Source organism: Dryobates pubescens, chromosome 14 (genome assembly GCF_014839835.1).
Source record: "Dryobates pubescens isolate bDryPub1 chromosome 14, bDryPub1.pri, whole genome shotgun sequence".
In the NCBI taxonomy this organism is placed as follows: Eukaryota; Metazoa; Chordata; class Aves; order Piciformes; family Picidae; genus Dryobates; species Dryobates pubescens.
This window is the reverse complement of record NC_071625.1, coordinates 17,238,229-17,257,542: the sequence shown is the minus strand read 5'-3', so window position 1 is coordinate 17,257,542 and position 19,314 is coordinate 17,238,229. Positions and strand designations below refer to the sequence as shown.

The 19,314-nt window shown below is 38.3% G+C and overlaps 1 protein-coding gene across 3 annotated transcripts in view; it reads right to left on the bottom strand.

Moving 5' to 3' along the window:
* Nucleotides 1–19,314, bottom strand: part of TRAPPC9 (trafficking protein particle complex subunit 9) — a 427,530-nt gene that overhangs the window by 90,986 nt on the left and 317,230 nt on the right. The gene's annotated exons all lie outside the window — the stretch shown is intronic.

Genomic DNA, 19,314 nt, shown 5'->3' with positions numbered 1-19,314 from the left:
CAAGAGAATGAAAAGTCAGTTTCTGATGGGTGAAAAGAAGCCAACCTGCAAAAGAAGCACATATGTCAGTCTTCTCTGTGTCAGACAGCTGGGTCAACTACAGCATATTACTTTTACCTCAGACTCACTCAGAAACCTGAGACTGGATTTGTCTTTCCTTGCCTGCTATAGACTTGATAACTCAGAAAAGCAAGCACTGATCAAAGGCATTTTTATTTCACTCAGTTGTGCACTTTAGAGGCTCACACTGTGTCCAGTTTGCTTTATCAAGAATTACTGATGGACTTCTTAAACCCCACCCCCCATTTTCTGTGCACACCAAAGCACAGAGATATGGGAGCATCAGGGGGCATTTTCCCAAACCTCTGCAGAACTTCAAAATTTGTTGTCTGTGATCTCCACAATGTCATAAACACTACCCAACCCCCTCCAAACTCATTGCACCCAGCTCCCTTCTCCCTTCCAAGGTCTCCAAAATGGGAACTTTGTGTGTTCTTTGGATAAAGCCCCTTTACTCCACATCATCCCACTTCTTATACAGAGTACAGGGATTTTGTGCAAAACATTAATCTACTTCCATTTTCACTCCCTTTGTCCTTTTTTTTAAAACTGTAAGACCCCTCCATCCATGCCTGATGGTCATTTTCATGTAAGAATTTTCAATCAGGCTCTACTTTAAATATGCAGAGTGCTAGAAAACATTTGTGATAACTTAGCTAGACATATTTCTAGCTATGCATGAACAGCTACTGCATTTTGGAGTAGCTGCTAAATCATGCCTCTGCTTTACCAACATACATCTCCATTGCTGGTTCTTTCCTAATTCTTCAAAGAATTTAGTATATGAAATTAAAAGGCAATGATTTGCTTTTATCATTAGAACTTATTCAAGAACCTCAAACATGCTCTGACAATACTGAGCAAGACAGGTAGAAGCATGCCAGCAACAAGCATCAATGTAGCTCTCAGAAGGCACAACGAAGATTTCAATTATGTACTGAGGATGAATTAGATACGGCTTTTGAAAAGCAAAGGCTTTGCTTAAGTCTACTGTGTAAATTCCAGAAGTGTTATCATTGAAAATTAAAATTAACTTTCAGTTGCTTGGGCTCAGTACTCTGTTTCAAGTGTTTTGAAATGCAGTGGTCAGATTTACATAAAAATTCTAAATTTTTGCTTATGGATGTTCCTGTATGATTGCCAAATCTTCCTTCAAACTAATCTCTCCTCCTTTCCCTTCCACTGTTGTATTTATCACTACTACAATTACAATTTTTTAACAGATGACCTTCTTTACAAGAGCTAAATAGGTTGAACCATGGCAGATGATATACATTTGGAAACCAATTTCCTTCTCCACCCATATCTGCCAAAACTCAAAATCTTCCCTCTTTTTATGACTTCTTGTGCTGCTGATGATTTAGAAGTGAATTAGCAATTTGTTCACTTGCATTTTAACAAACATGATCAATGGCACATTGGGCTGGATGCGTCTTTTTTAGCAGCAATTGCCAGTCATCATGGCTGGCCAAATATGCTTTTTACTCTTTCTGTTGAGACAGGGAACTCTCCTTGTTGGCCCCTTTTCTACAGAATGAAACAATAAAAGTCCTTCAAGCATATTGTCAGTTTTGAGCACCCTGCCAGTGATCAAAACCAAATGGTTTCCCACTAGTAATACCAGCTGCTGCACTGAGCAAAGTACCCCAGTTCTTTTCCACAACAATATTGTTGCATTTGTTGTTATGACATTGAACAAAACAAATCCCTCCATCAAGTGCCTTTCAGTGGTTCCCTAAGATGCTACTTGAAGCCAGGTAAAATGAGCTGAATAGTCTCAACAGAAATAACAGGCTGGGCTGCTTTCTACAAACTACTGTCTTCCAGATCATGTTGTGGGCTACCAGACTTGTGGTGCCTTTGTTTGATACAAAGCAGTCACTAAACTGATAGAGTTCTACCTAGAAGCCTTTTTCTTTCAAACAGTCACATTTAAAATAACAGCTAAACCCCCTACATGCTTTCTCTTTAGCCATGATCAAATTTTCTTTAGAGGAACTCCAAAAGCTAAACCAAGAAGAAACTATTCCAATACCACACACAAATCTACTTAACCCTTTTATCCATTGAAGACTCCAAAGGTACTCAAGCTGTGGGTGATGATGTGCTACATAATGAAGCATATAACCCGAGCTGCAATATATATTTGATTGTGCTTCTCCAACAAGAAGAAAACGCAGTATTTCTGTCTGCCATTCTCTTCAACAGCAGATGAATAACTTTTACTCAAAGTCGAAAAATTACGTATTAGCCTTCAGGCAGAAATACGGGTGGGGAAAAAAATCTTCTCAGAGGGAAAATTCAGAAAAGTTTAATGATGTAGTCAAGGAATTGGGATGGAAACATTCAAGAAACCCTAAATGTGATGATTTTTGCAGCACTTTTTATGATCAGTGTGGATGTATTAGGTAAAATCTAATTTTCCAGGGAAATCATAAATGCTTCATTTTCATGAGAAGCCTGAGGGAGATGATTTCTACCAGCGATAATACAGGGATTGTATCAGGCAAAGAATGCAATATCTTTGGATATAAATAACATGAGGAAGTACAGATGCAATTTCATCAAATATCACCTCCCCAGACTACAGACAACAATACACACACTTTGTAAGATAAGTTCAGCATCTTTCTGGTATATTTAGAGGGTCCTCATTATACCAGGATTAAAAGCTGTCCTGACTGGCATGTTTAAAACATGCTTCTCACCTGCAAGGTGCTACTGTGCTTTCTCTGGCCAGGCTTGAATAGTGCTATAAATTGCTTTGCAAAATAGTACATCATGCTGGGAAGCTATAAAGAGCTTTACAGAACAGCTTTGTGTCCACAGTTTGTAGTGCAGTTCATCTCTGTAGCTATGAGGCGGAAATCTGTTTAGCCCAAAGTATGCACAATCTACAAGAAAAATCAAAATATTTCCATGTTTTAGGAATACTGAAATGAACAGTCATTAAATGAGTGTAAATATGTGTATTTTACCCATCATTAAGAAGGATAACCTCTCCATTATTTAAAAAAAAACATTGATGCTTCCTCACTCTCCCTTTTCAGAGAATTATTGTAGCCCAGCTGCTTTAAAAATAGGTTTTATTTTTGCTTTCTCAGAACTTCTATGATTACCTCTGGCATTTTTAGCCATAACTTGAATTAAGGAGGTTGAAGAACAGGAAAGTTCTGAGTAATATTTCATATTCTGGTAAACATACCTCGGAAATAATACATCAGCCTCCAAACCACCAGCTCAGAAAGTGGTAGAAATCCCGTTGCTGGATCTCAAGAGTACATTAAAAATAAAAGCTATGAAAGAAGTCAGCCTTCACAGAGGGACTGGAACAAGCCAGGTTTTGTTTCAGAGTTGCAAAATTTCAGTTCACAAAAATGGACAGAACTCCAAATTTAATTACTGACATTAATATCTACTCTGTAGCCACACAAAACTGGGATTTCCATTCTCATGAGACTGTTAATTCCTTGGCTAGTGGATAAACTGAAATACATCTCTGCCAGCCCCTCCTTACAGCAGCACATTATATAGAACACTTTGTATATGTAGGTATGTGACCAGCAGAAGGACTTGGGCACTCATCCAGGAAAGCAAAATCATAGTTAATTCCATGTGCCACTGGGTGGGTTTTTTTTAGCACAAGTAAGTCTTGCTTTCAACTCTGTAACATTTTAGAGGACAAACTGTATTTGTATTGTTCCTGCGAAGAACACACAGATCAAATCAACAATTTATTTTTCCCCTTGCTTCATTCTACACAAGTATCTTTTATTTATTTTATTTTTTAAATCATCTTTAGTTAGATTCAAGTAGAAGTTTTTACCTGGACAAATTTGTTTTTCATGTGAGACCTCTCCAGCCCTAGTGTTTGGTACGTCTGGTTCTTCACACCTCTCTTCCTCCTCCAACAGAGGTTCAATAAACTTAGGAAAGCACAGTAATAAGTCAAAAAACAAATGGAATAATGTCCTCTCTGGTCACTCATGAAAGCATTTTTGTTGGGATGATCCAGTTTGACTCACACATAAGCCACCTCCCCTAAGAGTTCAAGACAAATTTTCAGGAGTCTGCACAGACAACACACCCCCTTCCCCAGTCTTCTCAGGAGACTTGCAGAGATGCTCATCCTTCACTGCTGTTGACACAACGCTTTGCTTGTTACCAGGTTTAATGACTGAAACTTCCAACCCACCAAGAGGCAATGTATCACAGTAGTCTCTAGCACATTTGGAAAGGAAGAAGACATAGAATGCTAGAACCAAAGTTGAGGAGAGACTAATTTTGCTATCAGAGAGTGCTCAGCCAGTTCAACATCCAGGAGGTATAAAGTTGTGACAAGAACTGGTTTATCTTTTAATTTTGGCGCTTATGAGTATCTAACTGGAGTCAGTATGCATGGTTATGACAGTTTGCAGCAGTGTTTCCTAAACATTTTCAGCCATAAATTTACTTCTTTGTGCAATAAATCAAATTTCACTTAACACTGCCAAGCTCTTTCCCCAACTCTGCGAAAAACTTGTCTAACAAGGATAAGACAGCACAACCCATCATGTTCACAACTCATCTCTGATGGTGTGATACCTACAGGTTCCTATTGCCTGAGGCATAAGACAACTGCTCTAGGTTTGACCTCAGCTCCTACCTGAAGGTTAAAGTGCAGAACCACTACATAAATTCTGTAAGAAATTTAGGGTCCTAACCCAGGGGAGAAAGCATAGGTGGGAGGGCAGCACAAATATTCATTGGCACCTAGTTTGCCTTTAATTATTTCAACAGTTTTGGTCTATTTTTCCTTCCCCTCAACCTGTCACTTGCCACTGGATAGAGTCCTATAGTAGGACTGCAACCCCCACCTAAACATTAAGACCTGAATTATTTTCTGGGCTATGTTAAGAGTAACAAAACCAAGCCTAAGCACAGAGAGCAGTATCCAATGGCCTCTACCTCTCATGCAGCCTTCAATAACTGTGTCTGATTTCAAAAGACATTTTACAATTCCAAATGCAAATTTTACACACATGAAAGCACCCCATGTTGATACCACTCAGCTGATTAGTATTTTAGATGCAGTAAAATCAAAAGACAACTTCACATAAATATTTTAAATCTACTTCTCCTGAGTTAATGACTCAGTAGAACTTCATAAACTTTCCTCTCCCTGTTAAAGAAACAGAGCTACTGAAATTAATAAAGACATGGGAGAGATGTACATTTTCATCTTCAGGATAACAGGTGAGACTATGAAAGGCTTATGAAGCTATTTTGTCTCTTGGAAAGTATTTCCAAAAATGTCTGCTCTCAAGTACGTTCAGATGGCAAGGCCCATCTGAGCTAGTAACCTAGATTTTCTGTTCCTGTTTTACTTCCCACCTGCTGTCAAGCAGGTCTGCTAATAAGAAGACAATACAAACTAGAGGAGATAACAACCAAATCTCATGCAAGTTTATTGCCTCAATATTACTTTTGAGTTTTGTACTAACAGACACTGCAGTATTGGGGTGCATTTACTCACACCGGGAGATTGCTCTGTTCAGCAGCGTTACAATAAACTGAGAGACACTGAAGTGATAAATCAGGAAGGCTTGGTGGAAACTACAATTAAAAGTAAGCCTTACTATATCTTAAAAATGGGATGGCTACATAAACTACTTGATGCATAGTTTCTATTGCTGTTTACAGATAATAGAGTTATCTATTTTCTCTAGCTATGAAGTGCTTTCTGCATTAAAGTACTACTGCCATCATAAAACATTTGTGAAAATTAACAGCCAACCTCTCTTCTGCCCTGAATATTAATTACTATATGAACATTTCTTGCCAGACAGCTTTCAAAACATCCCCTCTCCTAGGATATTTAATTTCATGCAGAAAGCACTTTTGATCAACTTACACAAATTAGTGAATGAAGAGGACATGGTGCATCTATCTGCCTGTCTGAATTCTGGGAAAGCATTCCCTACTGTGAGTTACTAGACTTAAATGAAAAATTAATTCAACTTTTCATTTATAAACAAAAATTGATCAAAGGATACAGAAGAAGTGGTAATGGTAGATGGCAGTGTGTTTTTTAACAAAAGCTAGAGCTGTGAGACAAATGCTGGACCTTGATTTACTTAAAATGAAATGGTTTAATATATTGCATTGGAGCGGGTATTGTGAGTATTATCAAGATGGAAAAGGTTAAAATACAGCAAGTACTACATTTCAGGAGGAGTAGTATCAAAAAGATATTTGAGAGGAAAGACCTTGAAAGCAGCAGAGGGCCTAGAGAAACAAGAGACACAAACAAGAGACCCAGCCTTACAACTGGCCAAAACAGCAGGCAGTCCAATTGCTTAAAGAATACAAACATTAGCCTATTCCAGATACACAATAGTTATTGCTGCTCAGCACAGTGGGCTTCAAATCAAAACCTCTTCATACACTTCAATATCTCCAAGATGGAAAAGTTCAGTGAGTTTTCTGAGCACAGTCAACATTAATCATTCAAAAGCTGGAGTGCCTAAATTAGCATGAAAAATACTGCAGTAAGTGAATCTTGGCCAAATAATTATTAAATGACTACTAGTGGAAAATAAAAAATAAAGAAAAGACAAAAGACTGCACTGAACAACTGCTTTGTTCAAAGAAGGTGCAGCAGGAACCAGCAGAAGAGCCTCTAGCTACTGCATCTTCTGATAATCATTTCTATATTCGTATCAGGGTGAACTAAAAACTGCAGTAGTTATTTTCTCTTTTTAGACCCTAGCCCTAGAAACGTTTATAAACAGCACTAGATCTCTGCTTCCACATATACAAGCCAAGGTTTCTGCAAAAATGCTTCTAAGATCCTAACTCTGATTTCTCCATCTCTTCTGAAACAATGCAAAGGTTTCACAAAGCTGCCCATAAAACACAATCTGAAAGTTCACACCTTACCTTCTTAGCAAAAGCAACTGAAAATGATGCCTCATGCTACAAATTAATTTAGCTGTTGGTTCCTTTCACATGAGTCAAACACCTCTGTAATATTATTCTCATTTCCTTCCCACTTTGAACTGGTATCACTCAGTTCACATTAAACATTTTGCTGTAAATTATCCTGGTCAAAACCTTTAAGAAAGAAAATGAAAAAGAACCAGTTTTCCAATGTTTTCATCTGCAAATCTTCTGTCTTTTTCTTGATAGGATGCTTATAAATAATTAAAATATATGAACAGCAATAATAACAAAATACTTTCCTTATTAGGCTTGAACTCAACTTTCTAAGTATATTATCACCATGATGAGCCTCTATTTATCTTGCCTGTGGCAGCACTTCATAATGATTACATAAAGAGGTCTATTTTAGGAAGGTTATATCTTTGATCTCTTTTTATATACATAGAAATCATTTGCAACTGACAGATCTGTTACTACTGCACATGATATACTTCATCTGCAAATAAAATACTCTATATAAACAACTTAAAGATTCATTTTGTTTCCTTTAGTAAAGTGCATTCCTGCTTCCCTCAGCACATATAAATTAAATCCATACTGTGAAAATCAAAGAGGGTATTGATTCCTTAGGCAAGCATGTAGAATCCACCACAGCACGTTTGTTATTTGGATTTTTTTTTAATCAACTGCCACATAAACACATCTATTTATAAATCCTGCCTGCAAAGAAGCCATTCACACAAGTGTGAATATTCCAGAAAGCAGAGAAACTGAAGAAGTTGAAGGTGGCTATATCAGTTGGCCATACTGAGTGAGCACACAGCCCAAGCATCTTAAAGCACTGGACTAAGTTCACGGTACCACTGAACCTGCCTTGCTTCCAATGCCATCTTCCCCATCATGCTCTCCATCCCCTCTCTTTGAAGCCCTGTCTTACATTCTGTTGCTTTATTTTCCATGTATCAGTCTTGAAAAAGTTCAGGCAATTAATAACAGAATAAATTATTTCTCTAATGTCTTCAGTAAATATCTTTAATAGCTAGTGTTCATTATCTGCTTTATTTGACCAAAGGTACAAGGACAGTTACTAGAATACAGGGAAGATCTATGGGAACAAAGCTGAGATGCTGTCTTCTATCAAAACTGACCAGTATACCTCCAAAGGAAGAAAGAGGAGGAGACCACCGGGGAAGGGAGTGTTTCCTAAGCTTGCCAGAACATTTTACCAAAGAACTAGAATCATAGCATCTAATCAACAAACTTCCAACTGTCTCTATGTGCCAAATAAGAAATGTAAGGTGAGGAAAAACAACAATGGTGAGGAAAAGGTATTGAAGAGCAAGAAAAAGAAAACATTTCTGAAAGGGAACTACCCACAGCATCAGCCAGTCAACCTGAGCTGAGGATGCTAATCTCTGCTTCATGATTAACAAAGCCACCCATACAGTGGCTTTTAAAACTTCCAACAGAGCCTATGTAATCCTTTGGTAAACTGATTTGCTTTAATTCCTGAATGAGCCAACTATCAGCAGTTACAAAGGGAAGTCTTGGAAGTGTTATGTTGTTCTATTTTTATTCATAGCATCCAAAATTCCCCTGATTTAAGTCAGATTTCATTGCTGCATAAAATATGGAGAATTGCTGTTCAGATGGCATAAGCTCTTGTACATAGTCCCACTTTGATCCTGACGATCTGCAAGCAGTTTGCTACAATTTGATGGACCATATTAACGAGACAGAACAAATGTTGCAAAGTACTTATTTATCTACAAATAAATATGTACCTGCCACTGAGAACACATGACTTTGTCCAATACAAGCTCTGGATTTGAAAGATGGGGAAAATACAGCTCTGCTCCCCACTGGGATGCACTCTTTCTGGCAGAGTGCGACTAAATCTACTCTACTGGCAGACTAGATTTAATAATGTTCTCCTTCTTCCCAAGAATGTTATAAAGCTGCATTAACATCCTCAGGCAAATGTCTCCACACAAATGAAAAGGAATATTGTTTCTATTTTAGCCCATAGCCAACCACCTACATAATAAGTATTTCCACTCATCCTGGTACTGAAAGAAAACAACATTTAGATCACCTCTAAGTTTAGAATAAAGTACTATGGAAAGTTAAACACTCAAGCAAATTCAGAATTGAGATTACCTTAAAGTGCAATCTTGATTTACCATCCAATTCTTACTAGAAATCTATCGCCATGACTACACATAATCACAGAGAAGGTTCAAGTCACACAGCAAATAATATGGATTATACAAATTTTGAAGAAAAGATTCATTCATATATGAAATTTTCAACACCTCATTGAGAGAAAATCCATAACCAGTACCATGGCAGGGGTGTGTGTGTGTGGATCATCAGAAAAAGAAAAGTAAAACAATCACTTCCGAAGTCATGGCGCAAGCACCAGGAATCAAATGAGCAGAACTAAACTGCACTTCCCAACATCCTTTAAATTCATCATCTTGTTATGGATCTCTTTGCTCAAATACCAAAAAGAAAAAAACCAAAACAACAAACCACCAAACCAAGCCAAAGGAAACAAACAAACAAAACCCAACAGAACAACCAAACCAAACCAAACCAAACCGACCCTTGATTCTGCTCACACCAAAGCTTTAGGCAAAGTTTTATTGTTAATATGGTATATGAAATAACAACTCTCTGCTGACATCTAAATACTATGAACATGAACACATTTAAAGTAGGCTAAGCAGTGGTATCTACAATATTAAGAGCTGGGCATGTTACTAACACTTGCCATATGTTTTCGACTTACAGTTTCACCAATAGGTGTAATCCTTACCTATTTCACTTTTCTTTTCCAAAGCACAAGTGCAGAACACTACCAAATGCAGTACAAACCCATCATTCCTAGTTGTTTTATTAAAACACTAGCAAGGTTATGGTAATATTTTCTGGACAGGCAGCTCTGCAGTGTTACCATGTGGTGGAAGGCCACCTTACCTAGAAAAGGAAAGTTTATTGAGATGGTATCTTCATACCAATTCTTCTGATTGATTGCCTGATCAACAAATAAATATATTCATATTTTAAATAAATAAGGAAATTGTAGATTCCTTCAGTCATTCACAAGCAATCCATAAAACTACTACAGCACAGAAAGTCCAGGAAACTTACGAGAATTGCCTCAGTACTTTTACAAAAACTTAGCACATATTCAAACTCCTAACAACATCAGAAAGCTTCATCACTTTCACCAAGCAGGAAATATATGCAGGGCCAGGGCTTAGATGACACTTTACGAACTAGAATAATCCACGAGTGACACCTTAATAAATGGCACTTAAATTGCTAGGGAATGGAAGCATTTCTTCAGAACTGATGCCATTCTTCAGAATGGCTAAATAATGTGGTGAATCCATTAAAATGACCTGTCTGAAGTTGCTGTCAGTTTGTCTTTGGACAGTTCCTCTAACTCTTTCTGTTCACTGATGTGATCTCTGATGCTGCCCTGTACACCACGTGCTTGCCAAATGCATGCATGTTGGCAGAGGCATGGCATTGCTGTGATGCTGCAAGATGCTGAAGATGCAGAAAAGGATGGTGGTGGAAGGGGTGAAATCAGTAAAAATGCCACAGTTCATCTCAAGCTGTGTAGCAGCTACATCTGCATCTGATCTCCTGCCACCTGCATCCAGCTCTGGAAGTGGTGCCTGCGCTTCGTGGCTTGACCCTGGAGTTCTCTCATGGCTATGGATTTACCAGGCTGTGTGTGACACTGAGCAATCTCTCTGGCCCCAAACCTGCCTTGCTGTCCTGCATTTTGGCTCAGCACTGCTGTGTACCCCTATCGTCACCATGACTCCTTGTCCTTGGTGGAGTTGTCAGCTGCATCCTTTGGCCTTTAGAGTCTATCTGTTCTCATTCCTCATCAAGAGCACCTGGAATTCTTATAAATCTTCCTGAAATCTTACTAGTGAGAGCAAAGCACACCCAGGGAAAGCATATTAGGATCATGATGGGACACAGCAGTTAGTGCCTTGCTACATGACTACAGACTGACAGATGTAGTCCACTCCTTCAAAGTGAACTGATTGGAACGAGATTACAAACTCCAGGAGGTAACATTAAACACTACCTGTACCTGTTCTTGGACTAGAGAGTTATGTACTTGATTTTTTTATTCTTAAGAGCAGCACAATCACTAACATTATAATGAAACAGATCCACATTCCTTGTGGTACTCTGATTTGTCTGAGAAGTAAATAACACTGCTTTCCAAAGCAGAGACCTTTACAGTGACAGAACAGCGAGCCTGTACCAATTAAAACGCTTTCTATCATACTAGACTATCATATTGCTGTGTTAATTTTCCAGACAAATTTAGAAGTCAAGCAAGTTCTGCTCTAATAAGATTTGTATAATTATTTTATTATTTTTTTGCTATTGTCATTGTTATCCATCCTGGCCTAACTAGTTTTCCAGCAAAGCAAGCCACATACCACAGGGACACCTTTCCCCTAAAAGTGCCAATATGTGCCAAGGTTAATCCACTGAGCACAAGGTCTTTTTATTTCACATGTGTTAGTTGGCAACAAGGACAGTCATCCTGCCCTAAACTTAAATTCCACAAAGGATTTAGGGTTGGACAGTAGGACAATTTGTTGACAATGGTGATTCTAGATCCTCCTGTTTATTTTTGTTTCTAGTCAGATGTTTAACCTTTTCCTGTGACCCCAAGTGGCACTAGATAGCTCTTGCTCAGACAAATATTGGTTCAGACAGAAAACATGGAAAATTGAGACATGTCTCTGAGATAACAGTAAATCCATCAATTTCTTTGAAAACCAGATTCCTATTCAAATGATAATTCATAAATGTCTTAAAGAATAATGATTCAATGTCACACGCGTGGAATGAACAGCACAGCTCATCTGTGGCAATTCCATGGTGAACAGAGATTAAATGCCTTCCTAAACTAAACAGAGGCTTTTCCTAAGACTAAAGGTAATATGAAGCTTTAAGTGGGCTAATATTTATGTTTGACCACAGCACAGCAACACTATATACAGAGAGAAACGTAACTCAAGCTTTGGTGAAAACTGCAATTAAAAGATGAATTCAAATTAAATTAATCTTTGCCCTGTCCTGGTGTAATGCTTAAATTGCAATTATGAAACCTCTAACAACAAAATAAATAAATGAATAAAGAATAAATTACACATATAGCTGAACAAAGGCAAGGAAAGCTAGAAGAGAAATGCAGCAACTCATCAATAAAAAAAGCTTTGCCTAAGGTCAAAACTTATTAATTGCACTGCAGTTATTTGGACTCATCTGCATAGCAGAAGATGGCAATTTTACAGCAAAATTCTGAAGTTTTGAATGAAGTAGACTGACATTTGGGAAAGGGTATTTCTATAAACAAATGTTGACACGTGACAGATGGATACAAGGGCTATTTGAGGACTACTGTATGTATTCATGTTATTCAGATTACATTTTTCTTTACAGGCTTCCTAGCAACAGAATTTCTAACTAAATTCCTAAGAAATCACATGCTCTTTGAAGAACTCACTGCCCTCCCCCCCAAAATAGCATTTGTGGGGACAATTCAAGAAAATTCAAGTCAAGTGCTTCTCCTGACTAGCAGACAAAGTACATGAGCAATATGAACTGGTTCAGTTGAAATTACTTAGATATAATTTTCCACATGGGATGCATTCCAAAAGTGTAGCTTTTTTTTTTCTCTTTATTTATTAAAGCTCAGCACTGAAAACATTGTCATTAGCTCAGAGAGGACATAATCACACAGGGTGAGGGTGTGATTCTTCAGAGGATTTACAGGGAAAAGGCAGGACCTTCAGGCCTGGGCCAGGTAGTCACCCTTCACTGGCCGCAGGCAGTAATGCCAGACGCTGCTAGCAACAGTAGGTGTAACACTCCTCGTGAGCTTCTATTTCAGCTTTTTAATTTCTAGTGTCTTCCAGCAATGCTGGAGATATTGTCTGTGACTTAGACATCACAAGGTTCAAGACCTTAGAGCTAAGTGGAGCAGCCCTGGAGAACAGGGCAAGGGGGAATACCCAGGGGGTTGACTTATAAGTAGTGACACTGAAGTTAAAATAATCAGAGCTCTTCAAGGCATTAAACAATGCATTCAGCCAAATGACAAATACATACATCTTGCAACTGAAAAAAAGGAAGTGCTGCAGAGAAGTCACTGGAGGATGCTAATGCTTCCTTCATTTGAAAAAGAAACAGTAAAAAAGCCAAACCAATCTGCTACAATCTGGTATTTCTGGGGGTCTTTTGGTTGTTTTGTTTTTGGGGTTTTTTTCAGTTGTTTTTGTTTCCCCCCTTCCCCGCTCCCTCCCCTCTCCCCCCCCCCCCCCCGATTTTAGAATGAAAGCTATTAGAGTTGCAGCAGAGATGGTCATAGAGGATTCCACCCAATTCAGTCTCACATCTTTAACATGCTGCAGCAGACACACTGTTTGAAGATACAAGTTCAACACAGAAAGATTTGCGGGCATCAAGAACAATGAAAACAAGATAGACAAAAAGAAAGGTTTATTGCTAACCACATTTCTCTTTCCAGCAATGAATACACTTGGCTATTGCCTTCCGGTTTACTTTTGATTGATTTTTTTTTTCTCAGAAGCCAACTATTTTTTTTTTGGTTCCTCAACATATTCAGCTCAAGTAGATTCTGGGTATGAAACACACCTCAGTTAAAATCATAATCTGCCACTGACTCATTAACAGAGAGAGAGTATTTCCCAAAGATCAAAGCATGCAGGTTTAAGCCAGAGAGTGTGAATCATTCTTCATTCACAGACCATGTCATGAAGATCCCTTAATGGCTTACTCATGCATCAGAAATGTGAAACTCTGTTATATGTCATAAACTGCAATTACCACAGTCTATATTTCCTTAAAAATATTAAAGCCATGGACATGGTCCTTACAACTTCCCCAGACCTCATAAGACACGCACTTATAGTCCTCTAGCAGCATTGCTCAGTGTGCAGTTAGGCAGTTCCTAACAAACATCTCTTCATCCTTCATTTTAACAGAGATATTATTTTAAAAGGCTCCAATAGCTTAATGTTGACTGACCAGTCTGCACTTAAAACTTTCTATTTGCCAAACAGCAACTTGCCTGGAGATCAAAACCTGCAAATAGCTAATTCATCCTGTACTTGTTCTCATTTCTACTCTGGACATGCTTTTGCAGAGTTGGGACAAGGCTTTTTCCTTGTGCCAGTTCCAAAGGACTTGGTGTGTTCCTGATACATTAATACACAGAGCAGGAATCGACAGGCTCTGAAAGTATAGGGATCAAAAAGCTTTTATTTTTTTTCTTCTAATCGAAGCTAACACATAAATATATTCTGATAAAATCTATATTGCACTCATATAACGTAGGAAAGCAGATTTCTGCTGCATAGAGTGTAGTCTTTTCAAGCATCATCAGCAAAAAGTTGAAATACAAATCACTGGAGGCAACACGGACACAGATGGATGTGGCAGTGCAGCACAGCTTTCCCTTGGAGAATTCATTTAACTAAGTTCTTGCTATTACCTCAGACACCCCATTTACTTATATTAAAGCCAGCTCAGTTTTTATGTTCTAGTTTTGATAATTCATGTACTATTTTGGATATATTATTGGGCATGTTTTCAGGCTCTTTTGCCATCTCGCTGTCTTCCTTTACTGATGTGGAGGGGTTTGCCATATATTCATTATGATATGGATCATAATTTTTAAGTGGAGTATCTATTACTCAGTAGTTCGCTGAGATATTTTTTAACCTCTGTCAGAGGGAAACTGTAAGTTTTCATATTTAAAGGATGCAAAAACCCTCATAAACTTCTGGAATAATTTATTGGATTTATGCCACTTTATACTTTTTAATCACAATGCCAATGGCAGATGCATTCATCTCCTGCATGCTGACTGAGTTCATGACACAGTGGTATTTCATCTTCGACTTCTAACGTCATAACATTTAAAAGTTAAAAGCCATCTACCCATCTCTGGGCACTCACTTAGCAGACACCCTTAGCTATTTCAAGTAAGTGCCTCTGCAGTAATGTTTAACTTTTCCTTGATTCCTGTTATATCAAAACAACTTTTAGTGAAGATGTATTTGAGTACCATTGGGAAAGGAAAGCAATAAGAAATGGTGCATTCTTGACTGCTGAATACCTTCAGGGATCAGGTTAATAAGAACAACGAATTAAATGGAACAAAGAAATGAAAATCCATCTCCTGTTGGGAAAAGCAAACCTCATGGCCCTGATCCCCCCCAAAGAAACTGTACAAATTTGTTTTCAGAATTAATATCAAAGGTTGTGGGGAAAAGACACATATGAAATCAAAATGTGTACGTAGAACTGATTTTACCACAGTGTTTACCTTGTAAATGTCTGAGGAAAAGAGCTGTGATTTCTTTTGCAGAATAGTAGGGCATACAGCAGGCTCAAAACCCAAATACATCCCCAAACATTAAATTCTACTGTATCTCCTTGTAATTTTTATTGCTTAAAAGAAAACATATGAAATAAAATTGATCTAATGCACTACTAATATCAGCTGCAATTATCTGGTTGGTTAAATTCAGCTTAATGGCAAACACATTTGAAAAACTACTTAAATGTACTCACCTATGTTCATCACAATATTCTGACCCAAAATGTCAATCTGTTACAGTATCACAGTATCGCCAAGGTTGGAAGAGACCCCAAGGATCATCGAGTCCAACCTGACACCACAAACCCCATGACTAGACCATGGCACCAAGTGCCACATCCAATCTCCTCTTGAAGACCTCGAGGGATGGTGACTCCACCACCTCCCCGGGCAGCCCATTCCAAAGACTAATGACTCTCTCAGTGAAGAACTTTCTCCTCACCTCGAGCCTAAACTTCCCCTGGCACAGCTTGAGACTGTGTCCCCTCGTTCTGGTGCTGGTGGTCTGGGAGAAGAGACCAACCCCGTCCTGGCTACAACCACCTTTCAGGTAGTTGTAGAGGGCAATGAGGTCACCCCTGAGCCTCCTCTTCTCCAGGCTAAACAATCCCAGCTCCCTCAGCCTCTCCTCATGGGGGTTGTGCTCAAGGCCACTCGTCAGCCTTGTTGCCCTTCTCTGGACATGTTCAAGAGTCTCAATGTCCTTCTTGTTGTGAAGGGTTGAAATTTCCCCCCAACATTAACTTTGCCAGAGCAGCTCAGGTGGAAGCAAATGAAAGCTGTATTTACAGGCAAAACTACAATCTACAATGGAATGCAATGAATATGTACAAATATACAATCTTTACAGATAATTACAATTAACAAACAGCACAAGAATTCTCCTGGTCAAAGACCAGGAAAAGCTACTTTCTTCTCCTTTTCTGTCCCCCAACCCCTGGTACAAAAAAAGGGAGAAGAGAAAGGAGCAGAGAAAGTTGCTGTTAGACTTAACCAAAACAATGCAGCCAAGGTCAAGCACAAGCAAGTTAGTATCTCTCCTGAGTAAAGAAGCAAGAAGAGAAGAGAAAAGAGATTGTTTTGATACAACCAGTCTTAGGGTAGGTACCTCTCCAATGAAATTGTTTAGAATTATCTTTATTTTTCCTTTTTACAGCCAATAGTGATTTATCTACATTTACTTTTCTGCACAAGATCTGTGAAGAATTTTAAAGGCATAGCCTAAAACTACCACACCCTAATTTAATTTTCTGATGAAGGTATTACGGCACAGTTCAATGGCTTGTTCACCACCAAAAAGATACCAGTGACAAAGTCCTATTTGCTTCTCCTTACTATAGAGCTCAGTAAGGTGGTTTTGTCAAATCTCTTTCTCATTGAAACATCAGAAATGGGAATTTTTCTTTTTCTGTTCCAGACCAGTGCTTTTATTTTTCATTCCTCCAAGAGAAAAGTCCTAATTATACTGTATTTCCTGACATCACATATAAAACCAGAGCCTCTTACTCCATTCCTTTAACAGCTTCCTTAAGTTCAACTTACAGTTTACATCTTGGCAGTGAAAAATGTAACAAGAATTACTTCTTCCTAAGGTAACAATTAAGAAAGAAAAAAGAATTACAGAGGAACTACACAGACTGTTAATTGACTATCATGACAATTACATTATCTGAGGGATATTCATTTGAAGAAAGGGTCCTTGCAATGAGTCATTAAAACAAGAATACTTTCTGTGTCTTGGGTATCTTTTATCAGAGGTTCTCTGTGCATCTACAGTCATTCATTAACTAAAACATAAGAACCTCCAGTGTCATCAAGCAATTACTGCTTATCTCCCCTTAGTATGTCCCAAATCAGTGACAGGGACTGATAATTTTTATGAAGACTTAAAATATGTCCTTCCCAACTGACATTACTTTTAAACAAATTAGGTTTCCTAGGTGGGTATTTGAGATACTTATGAATCGCATGTGAAGCAGACAGAGATAGGAAGCACGAGCTGGTGTGCACAAATAACATGAGAACCTGAAGCTATGCAGAGCCAAAAGGCACTGTGGAGAAATGAGCCAGAGGATTCCTGGGACAGATTCTGTTCATCCCTGCCTGCATAAAACGCACAACCACTATAGTCCAGGTTTCTGTTACAAGTAAAACTGCAGTAATGGTTGAAGTTTGTAATTTCATTCATTTACACAGCAGGTTACATTAATTCTTGTCTGTTACCATTCAACTTGGCAAACTGTTTTTGACTCTCCATAAAATAAGCACTCCTGTTAGAAGTAAAGATGTATAATTTCTCATTCATTTTGTTTTAAGAGCCCAACAATTTTGAAGACCCTACAAAAGTCCTATGGTTTACATAAGAACATATTTATTATTTCAATTTAACTTCAGCTAGGCCTTTGCTACAAATAAGAAGTTAAAAGAGACAGCAGAGACTGCCTTCTGCTGCAGAGTAGGTCTTTTAAACTTATCCCAAATGAGCAAAAATATTTCTTTGTGGCAGATAACTACTATAAATGCATTATAGAGAAGTTCCAAGGCACAATAGGTTGTATATAATGTAATACCCTTTTAATTCAGGAAGCTGAGATTCATATCTACATAGGACAGAAGTAGAATTAATTTGATGGCCTCAGCATGGACCTAATTAACATTCCAAAACACTTTTTGAAACAGTACTCTAGAATTCCTTAAATGAGAAGCAAAATGAAATAACACTGTAAAACCTGAGGTGACAAAGCTCAAAGGGAACAGTCATGATTATGTCTTCTATAACAGAGGGAACAGGAATACATATTAATGAGACTGAAGGGTTTGTAGAGAGAAGTAATAAAAGACATGACCTCTTCTTAAAAACTTCATTTCATTTATATCCTATCAGACTATCATGGGTAGAACAAGGTTACTGTGAGCAGTCCTTTCTCATGTGAGTAAGTGCAATCAATTGTGGAGATTTTTTTAATCCAATCTGTCTACAGAATTTAGAAATAAACAACTTCACATAGCTGTTGCCTTTGAAAACTCGTAAAATATTACTGAAGTCCTTTTTTGCAAACAACCTTGCACGGTTGGCAGTTCTTCATGCACTTGCCTATCAACAGAAAGGCAACAAAAGTTGAAAAGAGCAGGCTACCTCATATGTGTTGTTGTACAGTTTGCTCCACCAAACTATTTACCTTCTACTTCCAGAAAATAATGGCATCAGAGAAAGTCAAGTCTTGTTTCATCTGAAGGGTTTTGGAAGCTGCTGTGGATTAAGATGCTTTACCAGCATTAAGTAATGCGTGACTGGAAACCAAGTACCATAAGCATCATCCAACAGCAGGCTCCAGATCACATCTAAAGCAACCGGTACAACCGATACGTCAGCCTCCACTGCTAGGAGGAAACCAGTAGTGAGAATAGAATAAACCAGGTTGGAAGAGACATTCAAGATCATCATGTCCAACCCATCATCCAACACCATCTAATCAACTAAACCATGGCACCAAGCACCCCATCAAGTCTCCTCCTAAACACCTCCAGTGATGGCAGCTCCATCACTTCCCCGGGCAAACCCCAGTGCTCTCAGGAATACTGCTGGACATTCATGTCCGTCAAGTTTCTTTGTCCATTTCTCAGAACTACAGCTTTTCCTTTCAAGAAAAGCCTTATGTCTTCATTTCAATGACCCTGCATTGAAGCTAAGTTTTGGGGCATTTTAGCAGCTCATCTTTCCCCCATTCCACACCTTAGTGTGATGTTTATAGAAAGGTGTGATTTTCTGTTACAATCACAGGTGAAAAGATCAAAAAATTAAGTACCTACAATGCTTTTACTAGCATTCAGACCACCAGCATGTCACTGCCAATGCTGTCTGCAAAGCAAGA